Raw genomic sequence first — 24045 nt, 5'->3', positions numbered from 1 at the left:
TCTCTTATGGGAGAAATTATATGTTTCAGTAGACAGTTACTTAGGGTCTTTTTAATTTATGTCTTCTGAAATATTTCTTCAGTTTATTTTCTCCATCTCCCTACCAGTCAGGATTTCTGTTAAATATATATATATTTACATCCACACCTTATTGGTCTACTGAGTGAGTGTTCCATGAACTTGCACAATCCCTTAAGATTCTAAAACACTTTTAGTGAGAATTAAACTGACACACACATAGTTTCAGGAGTTAAATTTTTCATCATTTTTGAGACAGTCCTGGGTAGTCTGGATCTTGCTGTATAGACTAAGATGGCTTCAAACACAAGCGAGACACACTTGCACCTGCTTCCTGAGTTCTGGAGTCAGCGGTGAGTGCGGCTACACCCAGCTCTGGAAGTCAACGTTTAAATGCTGTAGATTCATACAGAACAATGAAACACGTCTTTGCAAAGTGTTCATGGCTTCTGTTAGCTGCTCTTTACTAATTGTAACCATAATTAAAAGTACCAGGCTTCAACATTCAATATCAATAGTATTGATAATACTACATCATCAGCCAAACATGATTCTCTTCCCCGGGAAAGGCTTTCTTCTTCATCATAGTAACAGCCGTTCTGCTGTCCATGTAGCAGCTCTATGGACACCTGTCTCTTGTAATTGAGTCTCCGTTCATGCCTCCCTCACACTGTCAGCTTGTATGGAAAATTTGAGTTGTCCTCAGATAGAATGGTAAATGCTCTAACTTATTACACTGTGCTAAAGGCCTTAATATATTCATCAACTGGCTTTTTCAAGGTGTGTCTAGCTTTTTCGGCTTCCATATTTTAAAGACATTCACTCTGAGAACATTAAATGGGTTAGGTCAGAAATGGCCCAGAACCTAGGCCACATTGGCTTCCAAAACACCTGCGCGTGCACACACAAACCTCTCAGTCATATCACTGGGGATTCCATCAGAGCCAGCTCTGAACTAGGATATTGTGGTGGTTTGAAAGAAAATGGCCCCCATAGGTTCAGAGAGAGTGGTACAATGTCTGCCTGCACACCACCATGCTTCCCTCTATGATGATAATGGACTAAACCTCTTGTAGTTTGAATAGAAATGAATCCCATAGACGCATGTGTATGTGAATGCTTGGCCATAGAAAGTAGCACTATTAGGAGGTGTGGCCTTGTAGGAGAAGTGTGTAACACCTGCACGGATCAAGATGTAGAACTCTCAGCTCCTTCTCCAGCACCCATGTCTGCCAGCCTGTGGCCATGCTTCTCACCATGATGATAATGGAATAAACCTCTGAAATCATAGCCAGCCCCATTTAAATGTTTTCATTTATAAGAGTTGCCATGATCATGGTGTTTATTCAGCAGAATAAAATGTTGATTGATAATAGGGACTGGAGTATTTCTGTGATAGGCCTGATTGTGCTTTTGTTTGGAGCAATGTGGTCTTTGGGATTCCAGATGAGAAGAATAACTGAATGCTGTAAGTGGGCTTTATGGACCATGCATGGAAGACAGTGACTCTAAGGGTGGTTTGAACTGTGGGGGGCTGGCTCAAGAAGTTCAAAAGAGAAGAATATTTGTATGTGTCCTAGAGACTGTTCTTGTGATATTTTGGCTAAGAATATGGCTGCTTTTTGCCATTGCCTTAAAAATCTGTCTGAGGCTAAAGTGAAGAGACACTCTCAAATCAGCCTAGTACTGATTCTGTCTTGTGGTTATTAGTATTCCCTTTTATGAAGATATATAATGAAAAGAAGCAGGTTGAGCAAGAAAAAATACAAAATATTCAAGGAGAAAAGGGGCACTGGGAAGGGGAATGGAGATAAATCCTGTGTTCAAGGAGATAAACAGATTTTTTAAAAGCCATATCTGAAATGCCATAAAGGGAGTGGTGACCTCAGGGCAAGACTGCAACCAGCTAAGCTTCCAACTTGTGAAAAGAATTAAAGAACAGCTTAGGTCCAAGACTTGTGGTACATACCATGTCTCCCAGCATTCAGCAGACAGAAACAAGAGGATCTCTGAGTTCAAAGCTAACCTGGTCTACAGAAAAAATTCAGGACAGCCAAGCTTCCATCAAAAACAGAAAGCTGGTGAGAATGCAATTAAACAAAGCAGTCATGTTCCAGCCCCAGAAAGCAGTAGAACCTGGCAGCTTTAGCCAAGTGTTCTGGCTTTAGAGACAAGAAGAGAAGAAAGGGGTTATTGAATTTCCCTCTAGAACTAAGGAAAGCCACTGAGGCAAGGCTTTGTCAAAGGCCTAGAGAGGCCATTACATTAAGCTGTTAAGGTGAAGCCTGGATTGCCTGGAGTCGCCAAAATGTTAGAGATGCCAGAGCCTTAGAATACCTGCTGAGGAGGGCTGCTAACAGGGAGTGGAACCAGCTCAAGAGAGAGAAGTGTATTGCAATCAACGAAGTTGAAAGGACTCAGAGAGCTGAAAGCACTTTGAGATAAGCCATGGAGATGCAGAGTCTAGAGTTTGCCTAGCCAGGTTTTGGTTTTGTCACTACCTCTTCTCTGTAATGACTATTCTGAGTAAGTCCAGGCCACCTACATGAAGGCATCTGAAAGGAAGGAGGGTAAAAGACAAGACACCAGCCTACCAACCTCTGGAAGCAGGAGCAAGTCCTGGCTTTTCAGCTGGCCTGACTCCAGATCACAGAATAGATCAATCAACCTGTAGGTTCACAGGAAACAGTAAGCCGTTACTTGAAGCCACGAAGCTTCTGTTTGTTATGTAACAGTAGATAACTGATCCAGTGGCCATGATTATTTTTCTGGACTATAGCCCGTGAAGCATCTTTGCCAAGTGGCCCTTGGATGCTTGCTGATGGTAGGATCGATAGTCTATGAAAACAAGCTGTAGCAGCTGGCACCATGCGACCTTCAGATTGACAAAGACCACCCAAAGAGTTCACGCTATTACCAGGCTTGCTCATCACCAAGGCTGTGCGTTACAGTTTTAATGTGTCCCTTTTGAAATTCCTGTGTTCAAACATAATGGCCAATGTGATAGTGTTAAAAGGGGGCATTAAAAACTTATTAGGTCATGAGGGTTCCTCCCTCATTAGTGCAATTTGGGTCCTCATTAAAGATGTGTTATTTAGCCTTTGGCCATCTTGCCCTTCTGCCAGGAGAACTCATGTCATTGCTCCCTTCTGGGAAATGCAGCAAAACCAGGTACGTTTTTCAAAGCTTCAAGCAGTCCTATGGACTTTCTTTCCAGTGTCTTGCTCTTGGACCTCCGGGCCTCCAGGTTCACATAGGAAAGCTACGGTATTAAAATATATAGTAGAGCTTTCACATTGCCTGCTGGGAGAATTGCTTTTGAAACTCAGAGTCAAGAGTGAATGTAGGAAGGCACGAGGCTGCGATGCTGGGAGGAGGCCCACGACACACGAAGGTGCTCGGAAGCACTCATCACAGTTGTCAGCAAACACTGCAGCAGCCTTCAGGGATCTCCAGCCCCCCAGAGTCAAGCTAAGCAGCCGAGGTCCTGGGGAATGCTTTGCAGACAGTCTTCCCCAAGTGTGACTTGTCCAAGTTCTTCAGCTATGGAATCTTTAAGCAATGGTGACTTTAATGGGGTGGTTTGTTATAATGAAGTAGCAATGGAAATGCCATTTAACTATTTTCTCTGTTACTTAGTACTGTTAAATTGCATTGTCTATTGGTTGATTGATTTTCTCGAATCCTGTTTCCCCATTAAAAATTAGGCTAGTGCTGTTCCTGCAGGGACTCACCTATATTGTTCAACGCAGGGTTAGCACATCCCTGGTGGTCAGTTAATATTTGTCAAATGAAGAATTAATGCTTGCCTTAAGAACTAAGATAAAAGTTTCTGAAATAGTGTTTCTTTTCCCTCTATCCTTCTGTCCTGAGCAACAAAACCTGAGGCTGTTTGCATGCAATAGAGATTGTTTCTCATAATATGTGTGTAAGCCATCCTGTCAAACATTCAATTATTCATTCAACAACCATGAATGGAACAGCTGTCTCACAGCACGAGTCAGCAGGAGCCCTGTCTAGGAGGCACACTGATAACTGAAGCGTGGGGCAGCATACGTAGACTGTGGCCACAGAAGCCAGCCCCTTACAAGTCAGAGGCAGTGACAGTGTCCACCTAACATGGACAGTCCAGGATTAAGCTCAGAGCCCAGATAAAAGAGCTGCATCATACATGCTTGTTGACTTGTGAGCAAGCAAACATTTTTTTCTGAGCCAGGCAGAAAGCAAAGAAGTATATGAGAAGAGATGGGTGAGTAACTATGCGAAGGGGGGAGGACTCCTATCAAATATCCAAGAGGCATTAGTGTCCCGGGCTACTTACTGTATAATCAGAAAGAGCCAGTATAAAGTAACCAGGAACTCAGTGCAAACATATCACTGTCTTTTGAAATCAGGTCCATTAAAATGACGTGAAAAATAATGACATCCTTCTCAGGTTTCTTCTTGCAGGTGGATTCAAGCCATCTCAGCACTTTATCCTGGAAGCTCCCCTGAGAAGGTGCGCTGGGGAAGCAATTTGTATGTCTTTTAACTAAGACAGGAAGCCTTGAAGTCTGTGGGTCATCCACTTCCCTCAGACTCCCTTCCAATTGCCAAGAAATGTGTCAGATCTGAAGATTTTGTGGGCTGTTAACTGCATGTGATTTTCCCCCTGACATTTACATCTGAGGCAAATGAAAAGCCTTGTGTTTTTACAGCCAAGTTAGGATGCTGAGAAGGTTCTTATGCAGAGTGTGTCTGAAATTAATTAAATGTGTAGAAAGTTTATGAATATGACCAGGAAAATGGGATACGTTACATTATTGTTTATTAAATAAATGAGAACAACTAAAAGATTGATGTGTGCTTTTAATGTTTGTAATGTTGTAAGATCTTAGGCATTTTGATCATCCAGCCCCTGTCCCCTTTCTCTGGAAGGGGCTTAGGTCGCCTTGCTAGAGCTACATTGTAGAGTGAGGGAATGCAACAAATAGAAAAGAGGAGCAAGTACATGCAAGCTTCCTAATCACTGAGTCCCTTCTTTCAATGCCTTATGCAACAATCTGCAGGCTTATAAGGATTTTTCTGAGCCCTCAAACATCAAAGAAATCAAAGATATGACTGGTAAGTGGGTTCAGTGGGTAAGAGAGTTTGTGAGTAGGCCTAGCGACTTAAGTTAGGCCTCCAGAATCTATGTGAGCTACATGAAAGGACAGAAATGACTACACAGAGTCATGTATGTCATTGCATGAACAATGCCCCACACGCGTCATATTCCACACACACACATTAATGACTCTGATACTGATGATGATGGCTTTGATGATGACGATGATGATGATGATGATTTGTTTACTGTAGAAGACAAGGATGAGGCCCATCAGACCACGGACAGAACAGATGATTCTGTATAGAAAATTGCCCATGCAGAGCATGAAAATTATATCAAAATAGACATCGTTGTCAATATGGAAGCATTTGTCTTTTGTGCCCTTTATTCTTCGCTAGTTTAAGAGTTCTTGTGTATTTCTACGCGTTTCTGTAGGAACAGTATACTGTTGAAAAGGCATAGGTGCTTCAGTAGAAAGGCGGTCTTTTGGATACCATGAGCTTTATTTAGGTCTCTCTTTTGTCATAATAGGCTGTACCGTCTATATTGTAGGACTAATGTGATGGGTAACTGTTACTCTGTGTGTGAAATAACTTATGCATGGACTGCCACATAATAAGTCAAATAAACCTTATTGTCTGTCCAGATACTTAAGCCAGCAGGTAACATCCTTGAAGGCTGAAATCTGGCACCATGCCTTGCAGACGAGAGTTTCATAAATATTTATCAAATGCATGGATGCATGAATAACCATAGGATGAAAACATATTAATCACGGTAATGCAAATAGTAAAACCAAATATATTTCAGCAACTTTCCCAAATAGGATGCTATTGCTTCACTAACTCGGATTCGCATTCCGGTCTTCATAGGAGCAGATGTCCGTTTCTGACCCTGGGCTCTGTCCAGTCAACATCCTTAGGACCCTGGTATCTTTGTAGATCAAGAACAATAGAAATTGTTTCTTCACCACAGACCCCGAAAAAAAGAGCCACCCATCTTTCCACTAACTTTCAACTTGAGAGACTTGACCACACAGTCACGCTTGGAAGCCAGGGAGTCTGGGAAGTAAAATTCCTCACTAGACAGTTGACCTGTTATTTATCACTGTGGACAAGAGAGGCAATTTTACAACAAATATAGTTTTTAAGTGAAAGATCCAGAAACTTAGAGGTAAGGTTGTATCCATACATGGCAATAATCAGAGAAGTTATTTCCATTGCATGTCTTCATAACAGAAGTTTTAAATAACTGCCACATTCAGTTGTGAACAGAAAATATGTACTGAGTATAGGACATCATGTTTGGGGCAATGAAGATGAAGATCAGTGAAGCCTCTGGCCAATGCTACACTCTCCCTTTGTCTCAGGCTCGTCACAGCCTTTTGTCAATCAACCCTGTCCAGACTTATCAAGAGTCCCGTTTTCTTTTTTCATTTTATTAATTTTGAATTAAAACATAACAGTATTTGTAGGAACATGTTAAATATCTCAGGCATACAGCCTGATGAAGATTTTCACACTAAACACACTCAAATCAACTAGCACCAGTCTAAAAGTCAGAACATACTCAGCACCTCAGAGGACTCTGACGTGTTCCCGTCCAGTCCTTTCTTTAAAGGAAGCTAAAAATATGATGGTGAGGATAAGAATAATTGTGATATTTTGAAAATTTTAATGCATTATAATAGCCATTTAGGAGACATTTCCAACCCTCAAATGTCTCCTTTGTAAATAGATAAAAGTTATTTTGCATATAGGACTACCGTGAAATTATATGTATATACACACACGCGCACACACACACACACACACACACACACACACACACACGGCTTCCAGTTGTACTAGTGGTCATCTGAAAGCATGTGTGGGAGCAGCTTGCTCTTGGGGTAGCTCAGATGGGAGGCTCATTCCGCTCTATGGGGAGACTCATCCTCCTGGAAACCAGCTAGCTCAGGGTTGGTCAATGACCATTGAGATTTACGCTGGAGAAAGCTGGCACGCCACCTTTGCCGTGTTCTATTGATGGGAACAGGTGACAAGTTGGATGCAGTCAAGGAACACTGAAGGAGACTGTGTCTCGTGCAGGAATCTGCAAAGTGTAGTGCAAAGCAGGAAAGAACAGAGGTGTGTTTTGCAGTCAGTAGATCACATAGTAGGTGCAGCAAGCTACTTGAAGAGCTAGTAGTCTAGGAGCACCAGGCAGGAAAAGGAGACCACACAGCACCCATCCAATAACATCCTTATCACTTCTCAATTCTTTTGACTAAGATCAAGTGTAATAACTTTCTCAGTTGGCAAATGAGTATTTGTCAGTTTAGTGTGCCTAAGATGAGCTGGAGAGAGGAAAAAAAAAAAAAGGATTTGTGGATTTGTGGATTTGTGGTCTTTGCTTTAAACAACTTGCAGCCAAACACACCAGTAAAGCAGAACCAGGGGAGAACTGGCGTGAGTCACTAGATCGGGGAGCTGTGTGATGAAAAAAGAATATGCAGGAAAGCAGTGGCAAAGCCAAGCCTGAGGCTGATCCACGGGGGCCTCCAGGGTACTTTTGCTTCCTTCTCTGTCTTCCTGAAGGGGTTTCGGGCTCCTGTCCATCACTAGCTGGCTGGCTGGCTATCACGTGGAGCGCTGTTTCTGTAGGTGAAATGAATAACCTCAGGAGAGACCTGGCATGTACAGGTGCATCACTTAACAACACGGGGCACAGGGTGTGGGGGTGGATGTAGAGACCCAGACCTGGAGGCCCGGATAAGCCTGCCATCGGCGCTCCCGCTCAGTAGAATGCTCCTTCCCCTCTGATGCTGTTCATGGAACTTCCCTCCTTCCCAGTCTCCAAGTCCTGACCTGTCACTGAAAGTTGTCATGCAACAAACACAAATTTCAAGGCACAGGCATGGCCAAGTTAAGTCATTAGATCACACGGGGCTGGGCTGGGGCCTGGGCACTGCAGTTCAGATACGGCGCTGTCTCATGGGCTGAGCTTGCTGCCGGCTGGCCCGATGTTCCTGGCTGGGACTGCAGCAAAGGGACAGTACTCGAGGTCCCTGGTTTCAGGAAATCGGAATGAGGCGGGTGAAGAAAAGGGAATATTTCATCAGCTAAGAGAAAATTTGAATCGATGTGCTTAATTAGGTCAGATACCCATTTTCCTCAGAGTCTTTTCTAGTTCTTTGAAGTCAGAGGACACATTGGAGAGGGGGAGGGGAACAGTGAAAAGAGAACTGGAAAGAAGCAGTCTACATACTTAAATTTCTTTTCATTGGTTCTTTTGGAGGGTGGAATTCAAATAAAGTTAGCTATCACCCTTATCGACAAAAAGTGCTTAAAATAAAATGTAGAGCAGTCCCCTGAAGGAGCTCCTTCAGCATGAAGACTTGCCTGTCTCGCTAATGGCCACACTTCCGTCCTCTCCCCGCAATACTGACCACGTTTACAGCCAGTCCAGTCATTCTGCAGTGATCTAATTATGTTAGGTAAAAAAAGAAGATTCAATATGGATTTGAAATTTTCCGAGGAGGAAGCAGCCCAGGGAGGTGACTCCCGGGTCTGAGGCTTGCCATGTGACCCTGAGACAGCATCTTTGCTGCTAGGATTGTCCTGGTGCCTGTGCAATTCTGCGCAGTGGCCAGTGGCTGCGTGTCCCAGGGGTGGACTTGAACCCTGATTAGTATGACTAAGAATGCAGCTCCTCTCTTTCCTTTGCATGTGTTTATGTGTACATGTATGAAGGTGTGGACGATGAGGGTGTGGATGTGTGTGTGCATGCAGGTGGGTGGAGGCTAGAGGTCAGAGTCAGGGGTTTTCTTCAACATCTCTCCAGCTTAGTTTGATTCAGAGTTTCTCAGTGAGCTGCCTGGCTCGTGAGCCCCAGACATCTGCCTGCTTCTTCCTTCCCTGTGAGGCTGTTACAGACGCTCAGCCCTGCAACCAGCTTTTGACAGACTTGCGGGACCCAAACTCAGGACCTGTTCTTGCAGAGCAAGCACTTTATCTACAGGCCATTTCCTCAGCCTCAAGGACTCAGCGCTAACTTAACTTCATTTCAATGGCTAAGTTTACATTCCAGTAGCCACATGCTACTAGTGGCTACCCAGTAGAAACTTGGGTTTCTAACTTCTGTGAATGTGGCTCTTTCAAATACTCCTTAAAATAAGAAACCTATATCCTATCCCTTTTTCAAGTGGATGAAGGAACAAGTATGTTAGCTAAATTTGGCTCCATAGCAAGCCACCCCATGACACTGGCTTGAAATAACAGTGATTTGCTTAGCTTGTGGTACTGTGGTTAACAAATTTAGGATGGGTGTAGCAGGGCAGCTTTGTCTCTCTGTGCTAAATTTGTGCATTTGTGGGCAGATCCTAGTCAGTTGATAGTGGGGTGACCTCAGCCACATGGCTAATCCTTGCAGCACGTGGAACACACCTTTGAAAGGCTAGCCCAGCCCAGGATGACTGAGCAGGTTTCAGCAAGGTATAAGCATCTGAGGCCAGCTCTTAGGGTAGGCAGTGTTAAATGTGCTATATGCTGCTGCTGAGATCAGGTCAAAGGCTGGCTAACAGGGCAGTGCCCGAAATGGAACCCACGTTTTGATAGGACACACACTGGAGTTCACTACTGAGTGTGGCTATAAGGAGCCATGCACGACTATGGACATTGAGGAAAAGGAACAAACTTTTGCGAAAACTGAACACCCACAGTGGGATCCAGATTCTTGGTTTATTTATTGGGTTTTCTATGTAAGTTGTTCTTTATCTACAGAAAGAGACCAAGAGGACTTAACTGCCTATACTTCTACCAGCTCCCAAATGGTGTTAAGTGTTGAACTTCTTGGCTTCCCTTAGGTAGAGCACCAGTGAAGGGGCAGAAATTGGCCAGGCAGTAGTGCTCAGCCTTTAGAAGAAGGTTCAGAAAGATTGCTTTGGATGGAGTTTTTCTTGTAGGCTTTTCTATTTTATACTCTACACACTTTCTTTTCACAACCCTCATGTCCATGAGCGGAGCAATCTAAGTATCTTCTCAGTTTCAGACAGTATTTTCACATTGATCTCCCATACACTGAATCAAGTCTTGCAGATCTGTGAGCAGCACTGCCAATAAAATTCCTTTGCTAGAAAGGGCTACTGTGTCTGTTTCCTGTTTCACAGGCCATGAATCTCTGGGATGGCATTCCTGCTGATGGAAACGCCTCTGAGCGGCCAACTCACAACTGTCAGTTCAAATTTGTGTATTTTGCCAAATTACTGGCTCACAAGTCTTGACTTGTGAAATAAACAGAAATGAGTATGAGGAAGAAAGATTCAGAGGAGAGAGGATGTGGGTGATACTCAGAAAATGGTGGTAAAGATGAGAAAAAGAGGGAGGAAGGGAATAAGAAGGGCAGGAGATAGTGGGAGGCTAGGAGAGAGAGAGTAAAGACAACTAGAATGAGGACAGAGGAGAAGAGATGAGAGTAGGGAGTGAAGCTGTGTGCAGTGGCTCATGCCTGTAACCCCAGCATTCAGGGAGGCAGAGGCAGAGGCAGGTGGATCTATGTGAGTTTGGGGCCAGCCTGGTCTACAAAGTGAGTCCAGGATAGCCAGGGCTACACAGACAAACCCTGTCTTGAAAACAAGAAAGAAAGAAAGAAAGAAAGAAAGAAAGAAAGAAAGAAAGAAAGAAAGAAAGAAAGAGAGAGAGAGAGAGAGAGGGAGGGAGGGAGGGAGGGAGGGAGGAAGGAAGGAAGGAAGGAAGGAAGGAAGGAAGGAAGGAAGGAAGGAAGGAAGGAAAAAAGGAAGGAAGGAAGGAAGGGTGTAAGAGGGAGGGAGGACATGGAGAAGAGCGAAAATAAGTGGGGTGGAGATGGGGAGAAGAGGAGAAAGGGTGACAGAGACTAGAAGATCAATGGGAATCAGAATCAGAAGATCAACTGGTACCACAGGCAAGCTTTTCAGACTGTGGCCTCTACTCTTTCCTCCAAACCAGCTGTCCTGATGTAGTAGATTCTTAGGGAAGCTCAGCTGCTTTTCGTGATTGAACTGAATGGAAGTCAACTGGAAGATTTCTTGGATTTGTTTTGCCTTCTTGGCTGTGAGACTGCCGACCAGTGGCTTGACATTTAAGTACATTCGTCTTTTCACATGGAAAATCATGTGAGGTTGGTGCTTGTTCTGAAGAAAAACCTTTTAGAGGTAGGAATTTCTTTTTGTATGATTTTGTTGTTTTGTGCTGGTGTTGTTTTTCAGACAGAATCTTGCTCCAGAGCCCAGGCTGGCCTGAAACTCATGAACGTCTTGCCTCCTAAGAGCTGGGCTTTATTGATGTGCTGTTCCATGCCCAGGCTTGCATGGAATTTTATTTAAATAATAACAATACTACACATATGTCAGAGGTTGTCTGAGCATCTCTGTGCGACTTGGGAACATCTGGGATAGACAACCTTCTTTAGCTTCGAATAACTGAAATAAGACTCTAAGATGGCTAGGACTTCAAGTATTATGTTGAAGAGATATGGAGACAGTGGGCAGCCTTGTCTTATGCCTGATTTCAGTGGGATTGATTTAAGTTTCTCTCCATTGAGTTTGATGTTGGCTATAGGCTTGCTGTATATTGCCTTTACTATCTTTAGGTATGTACCTTGTATCCCTGATCTCTCCAAGACTTTAAACATGAATGGGTGTTGGACTTTGTCAAATGCTTTTTCAGCATCTAAGGAGATGATCATGTGGTTTTTCTCCTTCATTTTGTTTATGTGGTGGATTACATTGATGGATTTCCGTATGTTGAACCACCCTTGCATGCCTGGGATGAAGCCTACTTGGCCATGGTGGATGATATCTTTGATGTGTTCTTGGATTCGGTTTGCAAGTATTTTATTGAGTATTTTTGCATCAATGTTCATAAGAGAGATAGGTCTGAAGTTCTCTTTTTCTGTTGGATCTTTGTGTGGTTTAGGTATCAAGGTGACTGTGGCTTCATAGAATGAGTTTGGTAGTGTTCCTTCTGTTTCTATTTTGTGGAATAGTTTGAGGAGAATTGATGTTAGCATTTCTTTGAAGGTCTTGTAGAATTCTGCGCTGAAGCCATCTGGTCCAGGGCTTTTTTTGGAGGGGAGACTGTTAATGACTGCTTCAATTTCCTTGGGAGATATAGGGCTATTCAGTCTTTCTACCTGATCTTGGCTTAATTTTGGTAGATGGAATCTGTCAAGAAAATTATCCATTTCATTTAGATAACCAAACCATGGCAGAGTGCAGGGAATCGTATGAAAGAAGGGGAGTTAGTATGTTATGGAAAGGATAGGAGCTCTACAAGTACCAAATATATCCGGGCACAGGGTCTTTTCTGAGACTGACACTCCACCAAGGACCATCTATGGATATAACATAGAACTTCTGCTCAGATGTGGCCCGTGGTAGCTTAGTAACCAAGTAGTTTTCCAAAGTAAGGGGAACAAGGACTATTTCTAACAGGATCTCAAGGGCAGGCTCTTTGACCTCTCCCCCCCCCCCCAGGGGAGGAGCAGACCTGTTAGGCCACAGAGGAGGACTTTGCAGCCAGCCTTGAAGATACCTGATAAAACAGGGTCAAATGAAAGGGGAGGAGGTCCTCCCCTATCAGTGGACTTGGAAAGGGGCAGGGAAGAGACCAGGGAGGGAGTTGGGGAGGAGGAGGGAATGAGGGAGTGGGATACAGCTGGGACACAGAGTTAACAAATTGTAACTAAAAAGAAAAATAATTTGCACTTCTAGACTTTCTCTCTTACCGTGCACTGATGTGTCATATGTTATAATTTGATATTTATTATGGGTCTCAGAAAATTTGTGCCTTGTAATGGTAAGAATTAATGGGAAATGTAATTTGTGAGCCACCCTTCTTGGATTTACTTTTATATGAATGCTAATCTACTGCTTTATTGATTACTATAGGAAATCTAAGTATTACTATTACTTTAAAGATGACCTCCAAGGCCTCGGAATGGGTGGACTTGTGCCTTATTGATAAGACTCTCGGTAATAAAACTATTCAGATGTGAAAAAAAAAAAAAGACTCTAAGATGAAGGCTCCCAAGTTAATGGCCTATAAGAAACTTGTTCTCAGAAGGAGTGAGGAGTGAGGAAGACAGAATGTCAAGGGATTAAGCTGAAGTAAATGGTGAATTTGGGAAAATCCCTAGCTTCTGCCTGGCCTCTGGATGTCTGGAGCATTAATAACTAACCAAAACTTATTCTCACCAAAATAAAGGACTCAGGTTATCATAATCTTGGCTAGAGGTAAGACACTTTTTACCTCTCAATACTGAAGAGTAAGGTCCAAGATTGGCCATAAGTGCCACAAGAGCAGCAAGTACCATTAAACTGGGGACATCAGAAGGGATATTAAAGAGTCTGGGATGCTGATAGTGACTATCATATCTTAACAGAGAGCTATGAAACTTAGGGGCTAGGTACGCAACTGGTTCACAGAAAGAAAAGTCATTCTAGATCAGTTAGACATTAGTCAACCGTAGACCAGTCAGACATTAGCCAATCACAGAATAGCAGCACCTACACCTCACAGCAGACACAGAAAGGAGGTTATTTTAACCTCAAGTCTAATTTTAACCTAAAATCATCTCCAGGCAGATTCTGTGTTGGTTTATCACTGAGCTAAGGAATGGCTTCCTACGATTTTTATTTTATTCTCCCTTGCCACGGCAATGATTGAGATTTCAGGTAGTTCTTCCAGGAAAGAAGCACTACAAATAATGTCTCTCCAGTTATTCCTGAATTAATGTTGGACAACTGACCCTTATTTCAAATCATCATTAGTATTTTAAGCTACTACTAGGTTTTAATCTAATGTACTCTGTCCTTTAAGGCAATGGGATTTGTTCTTGAAAGATAACTCAGCTTCTTTGTAAAGAAGATGGTAAATAACATAAAATAGGAAAAAGGGGGAAATTAGATTTAAGTAAATTTTTTTTTTAGATTTAAGTAAATTTTTTTTTTTAAAAAAAAGCAAAAACTGAGAAGGAGTAAAAGAAGAAAAAACGATTAAAATAGTTGATGTGATTTTGAAGGATTGGCTTTCTGGGCAATTTTTTATACAACTCAGACTACAGTAGGGGACACACATTCACAATATGTATGATATAGCTCGTTGCTGTAATTGAAGTTATTTTAAGTTCTGGGAGCTCACATGCCAAGATGTAGTGTCATCTTTCTGGAGATTTCACAGACCCCTGTGAAGGTTGCGCGCTATGCTGCCTTGAGTACAGTACCTACTGCCCTGCTTGACATCATTCCTTCCCAGAATCCCCATATTTGCATAAAAATTAATATAACATTTGTGATGAGCCTCCAGACAGATGGAGGACTTTCACTAATTAGCTGTGATGGTGACAACTTGGAGTTATGCTTCTGAACAGATTTAGTGCTGACAGTACTCTGCAAATACAGGGACAAAGTGTCACTCTTGAGGACGTGGATTAGAGGAGCCACAGGCTGGTGAGTCTGGTATCTTGGCTTTAGAAGAGGAGCAAAGATAATGAGCAGAGCCTTCAGAGCATCTCAGGGGCCAGTCCTGTTTGTAGTGCTCTCAAAGGCCTCCCTGTATTGTGTCTGTACCTTTACCTTTCCTCTTCCTAACCTTGAGGATGAGAGACCTTTCTGTCCATTAGCCACATCCTGGTCTCCGTGTTTGGACTTGTGCAGTCTTATCTTGGTGCGGATGGGAATCTTCTGGAGGGCTCGCTCACCCAGATACCTGGGAGCACTCCCAGTGGCTCAGATCCTGCAGCCAGACCAGATCCTTAGTGGTGAGGATGTCTACAAGGCAGGGGCCACCCTTGGTGTAATCCAATACTCAGAAAATGACACAGGACTCAGAACTCCACACCAGCCTCCTATCAGCCAGTTACAGCCTGCCCATCAGTGTCTAGATGTTCTTCTTTTTCGTAAAATAAAGGCATCCTGCACAGCTATGGCACAGCTGTGAGGTGGTTAGTGCCAGCACCCATATTTAAAGAGGTCATTTACTGAGTCTGTCCATTTATTTCACCCGATTTGTACTCTATTAAGCCACACCCACTGCTTCCTCAAGGTGTCTGTTGTCTCCTAACTTAGGTTCATGTAAGTTTAATTAACATTAAACTTTGTAGAGATTATGCCTTAATCCAGACATATAATCTTGACAATGGAAAACCAAACCTTTGTGAATTAAGAGGCCTTATAAGACCAGGAATCTTTAGTCTAACAACTTGGAACAATCTATGGAGATAACAAAAGAGCTGCTGGAGAGGCAGCACAGTGGTTAGGACCATTTGATACTTTGATGGAATGCAGGTTGAGGTCACAGCAGCCACATGACAGCCTCTGTAGGGAGTTATAGAAACTCTCCAGAGACCCCACAGAAGGTCTGCCAAGTGTCTAAGAGAAAAATTAACTATGCTTATCAAAAGGTGAGATAACAGTGTAGAAAATAGGTAAGGAAAGACTGTAGGTACCCTTGGGAATCAAGAGGCCTTATAATGCCAGCAATCTGTAGCCTAACAACCTGAACAACTTATGGCTATGATGAAAGAGCTGCTGGAGAGATAGCTCAGTGGTTAGGAGCGTTTGACACTGTTAAGGGGATGAAGTTGCCATCACAGCAGCCACATGATGGTTCACGGCTATCCCTAACTCCAGTTCCAGTGGATCCCACAGTCTCTTCTGAGCTCTACAGGCATTGGGCATGCACTTGCTGTACCTATGTATATCTAGGCAAAACATTCAAACACATACAGTAGGAACAAATGCATCTAAAAATGGTAAAGAACATGTTAAAAGATGCAAAACTGTTATTAGGAAAACTCTATTTTCAGTTTCTATTGTCCCTTCTTCCTTTCCCTAAGACATATGTGTAGTTGACTGTAATTCAAATCTGACCTAGCAATTGGGTTTATATGTTACTCTGGTTAGTTTCCTGAGTTGTGGAGTGCTTTGGCTTTTGGGGGTGTGAATTATGTCTTCTTCATAGGGTTATATGAGTTGGTCCATCCACTGAGATACTGTATGTTTAGGTTCTTGAACAACATGATGTCCAGTGAGTGCTTGGCCAGCGCTGCTCATTGTCATTACTATCATAGTGAGTACAGGGCCTGGCCAGGGGATGGCTACCAACTGGATAGTTCTCTCATTGTCATTAGCAGCATGATCAAGTCGCTCTAATCTAAGTTTATATGCTTTACCCATCAGCCACTGACTTTTTTGTCCATTCCTTCAGCATCTGTTTATTCACGATGCATTTGGTCATTTGTATATACATATTATAATATATATATATATATACATATATATGATAATATAGTATGAATTACATAATAGAACTGTAAAACTTTGAAATGTAATGCCTGATATTTGAGAAATGCTTCATAATACTTTTTAGTGTACATGAAACTCAATAATATAAATAATAAGAATATAATAAATAGTTAAATATTACTACTTTCAGTGTCTAAGATTTTCTGACAGCGTCTTTCTGTGCTATCCAGATTGGTCTTGAAGTTGAGATTCTGTTTATCATAGGATTCTACGTGGTAGGAGAAGTGTGTGCCGCATGACTGGCCTTTAACTGGCTTTTACATGTTATTGTTGATTTATTCTTATCAATGGGGCAGGCGTGTCAGTCAGTTCTCAGCCTCATAGATAGAAAAGATGGATCAGCTACCTGGTCCCACTGTTTGGAGACAGAGCTTGAGGCTATAGTCATCTGGTAAACTGCACATAGGCTTGCTGCCCTTGGATGGCCTCTATGGTTTGTCTTAAAGCGTGTTTTTCTCCTTGCATCACAAGAGCTGGGCTTTTTCCTGAGGTCATGGCGAAGTTCCAAGAAGACTGTAGGCCTTTCAGGCCCGCACCCAGCACCGCCATTGCCTCAGCCCCTTCGCAGCCAGTCGGCCAAAGTAAGTCACACACGGAGCCCCAAATTCAAGAGCTGATTAAACAGGCTCCATTCTTGATAGGGAGGGTTGAAGTGTCACTCTGCCAAGAATAAAGGGATAGGGAGCAGAGGAGAAATTAAGCATTTTTCTTGTCACTCCAGCTAAAGCAGGAAATACAGTTAATTTTGTGTTCCCTCATCTCACTAGTTGCAGTAGTGCTTTAATTTTGAATTTTTTCTTCAGTAATGGGCCCAAGCATGTGCTAGGGATGACTGACTATGTAGGCACTACCACTGAACTCTACCCCAGTCCCTGGACGTGATTTTTCACTAACAATAAAAAGCTACCTGCTCTCTCATGATGAAGAAATTCTTATCTTCCCATCTTTTGGCTCTTCTAGAGTTTTAGGAGCATACTGACTGGGACATGCATGGGCAGATTCAGCACCTTGAATAACTCTGTGTTTTTACCTTAAAATAAGCAAAGTACAATCACCTTGGCAGGAAAACAAAGGAATTCTGATGCATTTTGCTTTAACATTTTACACAGGTGCTGTTTATATTCTGTTCACCCATCACTGTAATCGCCAGCAAAGACCTCAGAAAAGAAACTGCTCAGGGGGAAAGACATCGTTGGATGTGCTGTTTGATATCTTGTGAGGTCTGGTCTGTGTCAAGACCTATACTTACAAAGGGCTTTAAGAAGAGCGTGCAACTGAAGCTAAAGTTGCTGTGTCATTCTGTACAAGTGCTAGCTCGCTTTCTCTTATCTGCAAAATGCTGATGAAGGTGTAATGCTAGCCCCTCATTACAGGTCTAGGAAACAGAAGCATAGTGAGGTCAGAGACTTAATCAAAGTCCTGTAACTACGCACACAATCTGGATTTGAACTTGCTTAACCATTGTTTGGTTTTAGAAGCAAGTAAATCATTACTCTACTCCAATTTTAGAAGACTTCGCTGATACCATTGAGTTTGTGGATGGAGAGTGTACCTCAGCATAAATATAAATACCTGTTTTAGCTTTTCACAGTTAACTAACAATGGAAAGAGAAGAGGTGTGGAGTAGGGGTTCCTAGTTGCATCATTAATGAAGAATCTCAAGCCTCAGATTTTGGACCTTGCCTCAGGATCAAATCTGATCCCTTTAACATTGCATGTGATTGTATCAATGTGGCCTTTAGGTTCAGTTTCACCATCTCCAAGCAAACAAAAAACAGACACACACACATCAGAAACAGCTGCCAGTCATCTCACAAGCTGTGGTGAGGATGAAGCAACACACTGAAGGCTCACATTTGACTCACATGGTTCACTAACAAGGATTTGTGCCCTTCCTTCCTCATTTTAGGAGTTGCCCACTGGTGCTTCCCAGTGATCTCACCGAACGAAAGGGTAAAAGGGATTGCGGTATCAGGAAGGGAGGTGATGTGGCCAGTTCTTACTAAGATGTCACCTAGAGATCTTCTTAAAGATGGATTCATGGCTGTACCATGATCTGTTTTATCCTGTCATCTTGTAGTGGACTTGAAAAACTTGGTCTTTCCATTGGTTCTTATGTTCTCTGACCTTTGCACTGAACCCTTCCCTGGTCTTGATGACCCTCAGGGATCCCCCGCCCCGTCTTAATTCTGTAGTTCTGATTTCCCATTCTTTCCCACTAACTGCTTCCAATCATGGAACTCCATCAGCTATAACATGCAAGTAAATCCTTTGCATGATTTATGTAATTTTTCTACCAGTGGAGTTGGTACCATTCTCATCCACTCTGAACACAAAAAAAGAAACAGCGAGGTAAAGAGATCTGCAGACCTGGATTCCAATGTTTGTGTATTTCCAACTCCAGCCACTGAGTACTCTGCTAAACCGAGCCTTCCGGAGCCTCCATCATCTCTACAGGAAGGAATGGGGGGGGGGGGGGTTCCTTTGTCTCTTAAACCCATTCCATGGTGTGTGATCAAATTAAAAAAAAAATCAATCTGATGACTTCAGACAACTCACAGATGGCCTCGATGGTCATTGGCTGATAACTTAAGTCCTCTTACAACTGAAATATACCAGGAAGTCCTGGGACAAGGAAATGAGCTGGTGACTGGATAGGAGGAAGTACTGTTTGAAGTATCTGCAATTGAGAAACACAGCTGCAGGTAATTATATGTTCCTAACTATAAATAAAATGATCCTTAAGAACAACAAGAAAATGCAGTTTGGAGAGGGGAGGGAAACTTCACAGCTGATGGAGTGTTCCATCAGCTGCTTTGGATTATAAAGCCATGAGTAGGGTAGGTCTTAATCACCCCTAAACCTAGCCTTTCAGCAACTGGAGTCTGTAATAGGACTACTTATGGCCAGCTAAGCCTCAAGAAGGAATGATTCTGTATACTTTGTTGTTCTAGGGTCCTAATGAGAACCAATAGCATGTATCCAAATACTTTATTATGTGGAGAAAGAGAAAAAGACCTTGGGTTCTACCCTAGGTGTTTGTTTATCTTGCCTTTTCCTTTGCCTCAGTTATGAGGCAATATGCCTGGGAATTTCTCAGGGCAAGTGTGGTCTCAGGATATGGACAATGGTGAGGATATCATATAACTTGAAGAAGATATCCTTGGACCCTATTGAAACTGCTTCCAACACTAGAATTCTAGATTCTAGAACACTGGATCTCCATTGGCAACACATTCTTGTTTTTGTAAAATGGCCAATAACCTCAAGAATAGAAAAACAACATACCTCCCCCGTCATTTGAATTATTATGAATTATGGTCAAATAGTCATTTTTCCTTTCTTTCTTTCTTTCTTTCTTTCTTTCTTTCTTTCTTTCTTTCTTTCTTTCTTTCCTTCCTTCCTTCCTTCCTTCCTTCCTTCCTTCCTTCCTTCCTTCCTTCCTTCCTTCCTTCCTTCCTTTCTTTCTTTCTTTCTTTCTTTCTTTCTTTCTTTCATCTTTCTTTTTGGTGTTTGTTTGTTTGTTTGTTTGTTTGTTTTTCAAGACTGGGTTTCTCTGTGGAGTCTTGGCAGCCTAGACTCCCTTTGTAGACCAGGCTGGCCTCAAACTCACAGAGATCAGCCTGCCTCTGCCTCTCTGAGTGCTGAGATTAAACCCGTGTGACACCAAGGCAGCCTATGCAGTAATTTTTCACTGCCTAGATGTTGACAGGTTTGAAGTGAGAAAATATAGAAGAGCTAGATATTTGCTATTCAATGTGTGTCTCTCAACATCAGCATCGCAACTTCCAGATTCTCTTTGACCTACTGCATCTGAGTCTGTATACTAGAAGATCCCCAGATGACTTGTGGGTATATTACAGTTTGAGAAGCACTATCTTCTAGATGTCTGAATCTGAACTGGAGCTGCAGGTCCGCCATATAAGGGAAAGGAAAAGGACAAAACAGATAGATCAGTCTGGTAGGCAGAGTACATACATTCTGAAAATGCCAGGAAAGATCTTAAAGTACAAGTAAAGCAGAATGTATTGCAAGAGCAAGGACTATTCTCTGACCACAGGTTAGTTTGTAAACCAAGTTACATTTCTTCAAAACTTCTTGGGAACAAAACTCCAGACCCATAGTGGACAATAACAAATAAGAATGGTTTTGCCTGGCTGTCATCTTCTAGGCAATATTCCACAATCATTTTCCAGGCAAAAGAAAATTTTCACTCTGACGCTTTCCAAATTTACAGCTATTGAGGCATCTTCTGAAAATGTATTTAGTTGTACAGCCATCACTGAATGGGTCCATAAGATTCTTCTCATATCTGTAAACTAAAATAATCACAAAGAACAGTTCTCATCTGTTAGAATCCACAGCAGATCCTTTGGAAATGGAGGTGACTGTGAAATTCAAATCACACTCTGAATGACTTAGGATCCCACGTTAGGGTACATTATCTTTCATGAATTGGAACACATGTTTGATTGTTTAAGGATGACTAGCAGAAAGTAAAATTCAAATCCTGATGAGATGCACAGAGCCTAGGCTGATCTCCAGCATGTGATCCATGTAGGCTATTAGTCTCTTCCCTAACTTTGGAGAATGGTCCTTGCATATTTTATCTAGCTCAAAACTCTTGAAGATTATTCTTTCGTACTCATGCAGGGGGTGAAAAGTAGGACCCTGACATGGAGCGAGTTACAATTTGGAGAAATTAAAAGAACTAATTGAGCTTTAAACTATATATGATATATATGAACTACTTACTGAAATGAAATGAGGGAATTGAAATAAGGCAGTTATCTTGCATGGAATCTCAATGGGTCTAGATTCGTAGGGAGAGGCTGCCTCTCTTGTTTACATGCAAGGTTCATATTGCTCAAGGTTTAATTGAAGATGCCAACATGTGCTTGTCTTCCCAGCCATGAGGCTGCACCCACCACAAACAGTAAGACTGCAGTGTGTACTGTGACCTTGGGTAGCTCACGAAAGAGTTTCTGTCCAGAAGCTTGAGCCTCTGTCCCTTCATGTGCCACTGAGTGTTACCCAGAAAAGAAATCTACCCTACTTCACATGGCTTTACTTTCCTCCGTTCTGACTGCTGATCTAGAGTAAATCAGACCTTGTTCTCACATGACTTAAACAGGAGAAGACCACCAAAATAAATGATTGCAGTAAAGATGCCTAAACATGTGGGACTAAGTGGGATATTAAGGTGAAATGTAAGTAGAGTATGTAAGTTTCTCATTGTCCATGACAATCAGGGACGGTTAAGCCTGGAAAGAAAGACTCCCGAGAGAACCCGACCCCTGAGGAAGGAATGAACTTGATTTGCTTATTTTTCTTCACAATAGATGTTTGTGGCATATATCACTGAGAGGATGTGATGGGGACATTTGGCAAATACTGCCTCGGTGAATTTTAGAAGACGTGGTGGCAGGTCCACAGCATTGTTTTTTGCTCACTGTCGTTTACAAATGAGAAAGTGGAAGCACAGGAATATAAATGACTTGTTGAAGGTAGCACGGAGCTGTAGCCAGGAGTCCAACTCAAGTTTCTTCCTGAAACTTGGGTTCATAACCATTTTGCTTTGTGAGTTGCCAGGAATCTCTATAAGAAATGAAACCCTAGTGTCTTGCTTCTTTCCCCAACTATGGAGATATAATTGGTTTGTTGTCAGTGGTAGGCACTGTGAATTTTTTTAATTGATTCTTTGACAATGTTTTACATGTATATAATGTATTTTGATTATATTCACCCTTAGTTCTCCTTTCTTATCCCTGCCCACTTCCTTTAATTCTCTTCTTGTAACATATCTCCCTCCTGCTTTCATGTCTTTTTTTTTTTAATTGCTAAGCTGAATCAATTGGTCAGATATTGTGTTTTAAGAGGTCCTGCGTCATTGAACTGGACACTAGAGCTGGCGATTGAGGCGCCACGTGGCAGCAGAGCAACTGAGGGTCTGGAGGAACACCAGCGAGGAGAGAGAAACATTCTCCTCTCTCCAGCCGGTTGGCTTTTGTGTTTATGCATTTGCTAATCAGAAGCATGTACACAAAGGCATGGTGAATTATGATGACTTATGAGTACCTGCTTACAACAGAGATGTAGTGTCTGCCTGCGGTGTGCTGGCAGACCCACAGTGTAGATGAGAAAGTCACCTGTGTCTGATGTACTCTCATCTTCCTGACTTTTTGAGAGCATATCCAAAGACATAATGGCAGCGCTGATGGTGTAGGGCAGAGATGAGCAGAGGCAGCCTCTGGCCTCCGCAGCATTAACCGTTGCCTTCAAATGGGCCTCTTTATGTTTTCTGCAGAGGCTGGTGCTGATTCGAAGTAGGGTTTGTTCACCACCGTGATGCAGACTGGCTGACCGGTTGTAGCTGTGTACGCTCATCACCAGGAAGCAAGGTGGAACCAGGAAGTGGTCTACATTAGGTCCTGAACCATTGCTATGGGCTCTGGTGCTCTCTGAAATCACAAGCAGCAGGGAAGCTAGGAGGATTACAAGGCTGGGTAAGAACAAGATTTAGGTCTGTGACTTCACATTTTGGTCCAGATACATTCTTAATCTCTCTTCAAGGCTGAAAACTAGGGCAGTTTTTCTGGCACATAGGTTCTTCTTGGTAGAACTCGGTAGAAGAGCCTCTGACTCAAGGTTTCACTGGTACATAAGGAAGCTGGTCTGAGCACCTGTAGCAGGTTGTCCAGCAAGTCCCCTATAGAAATTGGTGAAAAGAGATTAAAAAAGTTGGCTCCTTGTTAAATAAATATGAGGGGAGGAAACTGGAGAGAATTTCCCAATGCTTCATTGGTGAGTTGTTGAACTGGAATTGCAAATTAGGGTGTCTTCACCAGGTGTGGCTGATTAAACTCCACACCCCTATGCATGTGGAGGGAAGCCTTCTGAGGACTCCTAAGTGGGCAGTGATGTGATGAAAAGAGGTAATTAAGGCGCAGATGCTACGGGTAGGCTCCACACTACTTACAATCAATGGTACAACATAACATTTTATGTGATTACAATGTTTCAGGAGAGCAGCAAAGGCTCTGCTGTAAAACGCCCCGTCAGAGTCCCAGCTGGTAAACCAGGGATTATGCAGCAGAGATGCAGGTTGGGAAGCCAGGGCCATCCACACTCTCCATTAATGTTGTGTACAACTAGTAGTCGGGAGCCCTGGCTCAGAGCTCCCTCTCAGCAGGAGGAATTGCGAGGCTCTATACAGAGCAGAAAAGGCAGTGGCTGTGTGTCAAAGATGTCTGATTGAATGCTAGCTTTTTAATATTCTCAAAATTATGATCACGTTTTCTTTCCTAGCTTCCAGTGCTTTGATCCTGAAAATAATTCCAAATGTTGGTGAGAATGTGATAACTATTAGATAATAAAGAAACAAACAATCAAATAATAAAAAGTAGGCAAGTGATGGCTAGCTATAAAAGCAGGTGTCTTAGTTGTGGAGAGCAGAGACAATGTGACAGTAGTCATCCTTGTTAAGAGTTATTAGACTCTGGAGAAGACATTCCAAACACTGTGTGTATATTACATGCATTAGGCCATAAGACACACACACAGACACATACATACATACATACATACATACATACATACATACATACATACA

The sequence above is a fragment of the Psammomys obesus genome, unplaced genomic scaffold (assembly GCF_907164565.1).
Source record: "Psammomys obesus unplaced genomic scaffold, mPsaObe1.curated_primary_1811, whole genome shotgun sequence".
Classification (NCBI taxonomy): Eukaryota; Metazoa; Chordata; class Mammalia; order Rodentia; family Muridae; genus Psammomys; species Psammomys obesus.
This window is presented reverse-complemented; position numbering follows the sequence as displayed.